Raw genomic sequence first — 7,720 nt, 5'->3', positions numbered from 1 at the left:
AAATCTTTATACTGGTATTCACTGAGGGTTGTTTTTCTGTTTTGTTTTTTGGTGGGTTTTTGTTTTATTTTGTTTTTGCTGTGCTTAATCTGCATTCAAGTCTCTCCAGTGAATTTTTACTTTCAGATATTGTATTTCTAAGCTCTAAGCTACACGAGTTACTTAGATTTTATGTCTTCCATTTCTTTCCCTTTGTCTTTATCTTTTCCTTTAGATTTGATATTTAAAATAGATGCTTTGAAGGTCTCAGTGGCTAATCTCATCCTATGTGCTGTTTCTGGGTCTCCATCTACTGACTAATTTTTTTCTTGGTTATGAGTCAGATTTTCTGGCTTCTTGACATGTCTAGTAATATTGGATTGAATGGGCAGGTTGTGGTGACAAAGTTGTTGAGTGTCTGGACTGTGTGGTCCTCCTTTAAGAGTGTTTCAGTTAGTTCTGTCAGACAGTTTAGTTATTTGTGGATCAGCTTGATCCTTTGTGGGCTTGTTTTTAAGCTTTGTTAAGGTGAATCTGAGGCAGCCTTTTCACTAGAACTAATTTAACCCTGCTATGAAAACATGACCCTGCTGGGGATTTTACTGGAGGTCTCAGGTATTAAATGAGGTTTCTTTCTTTCATTCTTTCTTTTTTTTTTTGAGACTGAGTCTGGCTGTGTCACCCATACTAGAGTACAGTGGAGCAATCTTGGCTCACTGCAACCTCCACCTCCTGGGTTCAAGTGATTCTCCTGCCTCAGCCTCCTGAGTAGCTGGGATTACAGGTGTGCACCACCACCCCCGGCTAATTTTTGTATTTTTATTAGAGATGGAGTTTCATCATGTTGGCCAGGCTGGTCCCAAACTCTTGACCCTCAGGTGATCCATCCCCCTCAACCTTTCAAATTGCTGAGATTGTAGGCATGAGCCACCACGAGTAGCCTTAAATGAGGTGTTTATTTATTTATATATTTATTTGAGGTGGAGTCTCACTCTGTCACCAGATGCAGTGAGGCAATCTCGGCTCACTGTAAGCTCTGACCCCCGGGTTCAAGCAATTCTCCTGTCTCAGCCGAGTAGCCGGGACTTGGGACTACAGGCACACACCACCATGCCCAGATAACTTTTGTATTTTAAGTAGAGATGGGATTTTACCATATTGGTCAGGCTGGTCTGGAACTCCTGACCTCAGGTGATCCCAAAGTGCTGGGATTACAGGCGTGAGCCACCTTGCCCAGACCTAAATGAAATTTCTTTACCCTTACCCCGGGAGAGGTTTAATGTCTCCCAGCTCTGAATGAGCGTTGAGACTTATCGGTTCCCAGCTTCCAGTAGTCACTCTTTCCTGGCGGTTTTCTTTATCTGGTCTCATGAAGTTTTATTTTATGCATGTACATCTTAGTAATCAACCAAAGACTCAAAGGAATGGCTATGTAGATATCCGGAGTTCTTGCTCTACAGAGCTTCCTCTTCTCAATATTCTGCCCCCAAACTCCAGCCACCTCAACCTCCCCAAACTCTGTTCCTCTCCTTCGTGCTGTGGTTCAGATAGAAACCAGGGAAATTGTAGGGTTCACCTCATTATTTTCTTTCTTTCATGGATCACAATCTTGCAGTACCTGTTGTTTAATATGTGAAAACTGTTGTTTCACATACTCAGTCTAGTTTTCTGGTTGCTTACAGAGATGGGTCAAGTTTGCTTCCACGCATTCCATCATGGCCAGAAGGTGGAAATCTCCGGAGATTTTATTGAAAACATACTAAGCATGCATATCAAATATTCCATCCCAAAGATATTTTTTGTCTGCTCACACATTTGGTTTTTCTTTAGTACTATTTGTTTAAGAGCTAATGCATAAAGCCAAGCACGGTGGCTCATGCCTATAATCCCAGTACTATCGGAGGCCGAGGCAGGAAGATCACATGAGCTCAAGAGTTTGAGATCAGCCTAGCCAACATGGCAAAACCCTATCTCCACTAAAAATACAAAAAATTTTAGTCGGGTGCGGTGGCATGCACCTGTCATCCAGCTATCCCAGAGGCTGAGGCATAAGAATCACTTGAACCTGGGAGGCAGAGGTTGCAGTGAGCTGAGATCCCACCACTACATCTCAAACAAACAACAAAAAAAAAGAAAGCTAGAGCTAATGCATACAAATATCAGAAAGCAATATACATTAAAACGTATATTGTGAAACATTCCCCTCTCATTTATTCTCACAAAGTCCCTTCTACTCTAAGTAGGAAACCACTGTTATTAGTCTTTCTGTATATCCTTCCAGATACGGTTTTAACGTGAAAACAGGAAGACAGAACACACTCTTCTGCACAGCAGTGTTTTGTGTACTAAGGCATCGTGGCATTCTCTTTATAGAAGTGTAACAGCATTTCCTCACAGTTTGCTTTTCATAGCTGATTGTAATTCATGTTAATGATACTTCATAATTTGTTTTAGCAGTCTCTTATTGATGAACATTTATTAAAATCAAGAATTTCACAAGACTGTAGGATAATAAATCAATACACAAAACAATTCTAGATTATTATAAATGTTTGAAAAGTTTTTGAAATATTATCTAATCCTCTGTCATCTATCTATCTATCTATCTATCTATCTATCTATCTATCTATCTAACATCTATCAATCACCTAAGCATTCTTGAGCTTTTGGCTGTTTTCTTGAGACCTGTCTTCCAAAGATAGCTGCTATCTATTCTCTTTTGCTGTTTAGGGTACTTTGATGGAAACTTTTGAAAGCAGTGAATAATGGAAGTTTATTGTTGAGTCAGAAGGAATTAGGGCTGAATTTCAGCTCTTCCACTTTCTCAACCTCTCTGAACCTGTTTATATTTTCTGATTTTTCTTGTGCCATTTCAGTAACTTGGGTTTCTTAAAAAAAAAAAACAAAAACTCCACTCATCTAAGTTGTCAAATGTATTGATATAAAGTTATCAGCATAATATCTTTCCATTTGTTTTTAATATCTGTAGAACTTACACATTTCTAATGTTAATAATTTGTATTTTCTTTCTTTTCTCCTTGATTCGTCTTGCTATGGCTTTTCCAGTTTGATTAGTCTGTTCTATGTCTATTACATATATGCTTTCTGATTCACTTTTCCAGTTTTATTCATCGGTTCTATGTCTATTACATATATGTTTTCTGATTCACTGGTTTTCTTTCTTATCTATATCATTTTCTTCCTCCCACTGCCTTTTGTTTGGACCTCTTTCTCTAGCTCTCTGAAGTAGATGCATTTAAGGTTATGTTTCTCTGTAGTTGCTGTTTTAGCTGCATCCCATAAATTTTTGTTTTATTTACATTATCATTCTGTTTGAAGAGTCAATCAATATTTCAAGTGAAGTTCCCACTTACATTCATTGCAAATATGAATATATTTTAGAACTTTTTCTCTATTATCTTCTCTTATGTTTTCTATTTTTTCTGCCTGTTCTGTGCTTACATTTCTTTACCTTCCATGGCATTTATTACATTGATATTTCCTTCATCCCATCTCCCCCTCGATTAGTTTGGAAGTTTTATACCATATTTATATTCTAGATGCACACTGTAGCAAATTTTAGTATTTACACTTATGAAAATCTGGGGTAAGTTTGTATTGCATTATTTTCCTTACAAGAGCTTTGGAATACTCTGTGTGCTATACAACCTGTATATTAATTCCATTTTAGTGGAAGAATTGTACAAGCAATAAATATAAATAGAAAGTGCTGAAATCAGTAACGTGAAGGATGAGCTTCTAAAAATTAATTAAAATAAAACAGAAAAGAAGAAAAATTGAAGAATATGAGAAAAGGGACAGATATGAAATATAAGAACAATCCAACAAATGCAGCTAGTTTCTTTAAGGAAAAGAATGTTGGAGAGAAATAAGTGCCCAGGCATGGTGGCTCATGCCTTTATCCCTGGCACTTTGAGAGACTGAGGTGGGAGGATCACTTGAACCCAGGAGTTCAAGGCCATCCTGGGCAACATAGGGAGACACCCCCATCTCAAGAAAGAAGAAAAAGAAAGAAGGAATGAAGGAGGGGAGGAAGTACTTAATGGATATGAATAAAACTTTTTGTTCTTTTTTGTTTTTTGAGACAGGGTTTGGCTGTGCCACCCAGGCTGAAGTGCAGTGGTGCCATCATAGCTCACTGCAACCTCTGCCTCCCAGGCTCAAGCCATTCCCTCAACTCAGCCTCCTGAGTAGCTGGGACTACAAGGACATGCCACCACAGCTGGCTAATTTTTGTACTTTTTTTTTTGTAGAGACGGGATTTTACCATGTTACCCAGGGTGGTCTCGAACTCCTGAGCTCAAGCAATCTGCCTGCCTTGACCTCCCAAAGTGCTAGGATTACAGGTATGAGCCACCATGCCTGTTTGACATTTCTTAAATGACAAAAACATCCTGATGAATTGTGTTTCAGGAAAATACTTGATAATAAATGATCTAAATTGATATGTATCTCAGCAAATTTACTGGAATTCTAAGATTAGGGATTTTTTTAAATCATTAAAATGATAAAAATCATAAATAATGTTATGGACATCCAAACAAAAATTCCAGTTACCTATGAGGAGAATACTGTTAGGCTGGCTGAGACTTCAACTACAGCAGAAATCTTACATTAGAGGAAAGTGAAGCAAGGTCTACAAAACCTCAGGGAAAATGTGTCACACAATAACGGTATATACAAAGAGCTGTCACCTCATATAAAGGCACTAACAGATTTTTAAGCATATGCAATTTTATAAATATACTACTTAACAAATCTTCTTGAATCCCTATTAGGTTAAGCATATTAAATAGGCATTTTTCTGAGCAACAGTGGTCCAATATCAGCAATTTTATACAGTTTAACATAGCATTTGTTCACAAAAAGATAAATGAAAAAGCTATGTTGAAAGAATTTGAATTTAGAATGACAATTTTAAAAGCATATGAGTTGTGGTTTGAGAAGAGAATGTAAGTGTTATCAATTTGACAGGGTAGAAAAAATAATAAAAGTAATAAAAAATGTTGAAATGGAGGAAGGAGAAGAGGTGAGAAGAAGTTTAATTGTACCTATTTCTTCATCATTAATATGGGGGGCAGGGAGGTCTGTAGTCAACAGAATTTCTTTAATGACAGCATGAATTGGTTAGCCCCTGGCTTAGTCCATTTTGTGTTGCTATAAAGGCATACCTAAGGCTGAGTAATTTATGAAGAAAAGAAGTTTGTTTGACACTCAGTTCTGCACACCCTAAGAAGTACGGTGCCAGTGTCTGCTTCGGGTGAGGGTCTCAGATTACTTTACTCTTGGTGAAAGGAGAAAGACAGCAGACATCAAATGGCAAGAGAGGAAAAAATAGAGAGGAGAGGAGGGCTCCAGGCTGTTTTTAACAATCAGATGTTGTGGGGACTGATAGAGAGGGAAGTCACTCGTTACCATAAGGATGTCACCAAGACTTTCATCGGGGATCTGCTCCCATGACCCAAATATCTCCCACCAGGCCCCAACACCAAAATTGGAGATCGCGTTTTAATATGAGATTTGGAGGGGACCAATATACAGACTATTTCAGCCCCCATTTATTTGTACTCCTCTCTTTTTTTTAAAAAAAAAAAACAGGGGAAAGCGCAAATGCAGTCCCCAGCTACCACAAATTATGCAGTCGAGTTTCCCACATTTGGGGAAATTGCAGGGGTCAGCATATCCACAGTGCAATGGATAAGACTAGCCCTGAGAAAACCACCTTCGTGATCATGGTATCTCCCCTGTCAGGTAAGTGTCCTTCTCTTCTTTAATAGAAGTTGGAGAGCTAAAATTGTAGCCATCTCAGCATCCTTTGCAACTAGGGAGAGCAGGACAGCACCATTCTTACCCAATGAGATCTGTTTGGAGAGGATCTCTTCTTTGAATAAAAAGACAAAGCTACCTAAGGAGAAGAAAGTGGCTCCGTTATTTCTGCCTAGAACGTAGAAATGACTCCCATCTCCCCCCGCCCCGGAGCTGCATCATTCATCTACTAACACTGAAGGTCGTAGAACTAAAAGACAGGAGGAGGCTGGGATGCTGATGAAATTGCGAAGCCGCTGACACAGCCCTGAACTGCCTATCTCATACGCTTTCATGTCAGTGTTCTTATTTAATAAGTTATTGATTATTAAAGCCAAACTCTTTCTTAACTGATCCAAAGTTTGGTACCCATAGGTGAGGCACTGTAAGTAACACAGTCTAGTGCATAGAACTGGCTGAACAGAGAGCACAAATGAACCCTTCATGGCCCATGTCTGGAGGCAGACAAACCTGTGATTTTGTCCTGGCCCTGCCACTAACTGGCTTTGTACCCTGGTCAAATTCCTTAATCCAAGACTTCCTTTGCTCATCTTACATCTGGATAATGAAAACATTATTTTGTACATTAAAAGAGAAATGCATGTGTATAACACAGTGTCTGGCACATAATCATGCCAACAAGTGGTACCTTTTAAAAGCCACAGGTAAGCTGGGGCCATTCTACCTTTCTAAGACTGATTACACTTGGCTTGAACCCCTATTCTACAACCCTGTGAAAATCCAGATCTTACCTGTGATAGGTAGACTTCCAAGTTGGCCCTAACGACCCCGGCCTCTTGGTATTCCTGCCCTTGCATATAACTCCTTCCCCTGAGTGTGAGCTGAACCTAGAGACTTAATTTTCATCAATAGAATATGGCACAGTTGAAGGGACATCGCTTCAATGATTAGGTTACAAGAGATTGTGACTTCTGTCTTGCTCATGGTCACTGTTGGATGGGTCCACATGGCAGGGAACCAAGGATAGCCTCTGGCCAGCAACCACAGAGAAGATAAAGGTCTCCAACACATCTGGAAGAGAATTGTTCTCCTGTACACCTTTCTGATGAGACCCCGGCCTTAGCAACATCTTGACTATCACCTTGTAAAAGCATCTTGAGACAGAGGACTCAGCTCAGCCATGCTCAGACTCCTGACTCACAGAACAGTGAGATTATCAAAATGAACTCTTTTAAGCCACTAAGTTTTGAGGTAATTTGTCACACAGTGGATCATAAACTTCCATAGTATCTTGATATTGAACATATCCAGACAGACCCAACTCTTTGGTGAGTGATGTATTTTTTCATGAGAATTTAGGGCAAGCAGAGACTTCATTCCCTCTCCTCTCTCCTTCCCTTCCCTTGAGCAAGTGACAAACTTTTTTTCCCTTGAGCAAGGGAAATACTATTTCCCTTGATCTGTGACAAACAGTTCTACCCATATTTAGGACCAATTGCCTGTCAAAAATACAGTTTCCCTAAAGGAAAACTAGTCATTGTAGTAAAAAGACACCTGTACTCATCTGCGTATTGCAGCAGCATTCACAGTAGCAAAGTCACGGAGTCAACCTAAGTGTACAGCGACAGATACAGAAGATACAGAAAATGTGGATACAGAAATGTGATGTGTGTGTGTGTGTGTGTGTGTGTGTGTGTATAACACATTTCATATTCCATGGTGTGTATATATATCATATTAATATTTGTATTATATTGGTACAAATATAGTGCTTAGTTTTAATTAGGATTACTATACTAATTAGTATATTACTAACAGTAATTAGTACCAATATTAGCAGTAATTAGTGTAGTAATACCAATTGGTATATAATATATAGTACATATAATGGTATATAGAGTGTTATATATACTATATTATATACCAAATATTAATACTAAAGTATTCGTATTAA

The 7,720-nt window shown here is 38.7% G+C and overlaps 1 non-coding gene across 1 annotated transcript; it reads right to left on the bottom strand.

Moving 5' to 3' along the window:
- Positions 1-5,595: 5,595 nt before the first annotated feature.
- LOC118144736 (U1 spliceosomal RNA) lies at positions 5,596-5,759 on the bottom strand. The gene has a single exon (XR_004729475.2). It is a non-coding gene; the product is annotated as a U1 spliceosomal RNA (small nuclear RNA).
- Positions 5,760-7,720: the final 1,961 nt, after the last annotated feature.

This window comes from Callithrix jacchus, chromosome 9 (genome assembly GCF_049354715.1).
Source record: "Callithrix jacchus isolate 240 chromosome 9, calJac240_pri, whole genome shotgun sequence".
Taxonomy (NCBI): Eukaryota; Metazoa; Chordata; class Mammalia; order Primates; family Cebidae; genus Callithrix; species Callithrix jacchus.
This window is presented reverse-complemented; position numbering and strand designations above follow the sequence as displayed.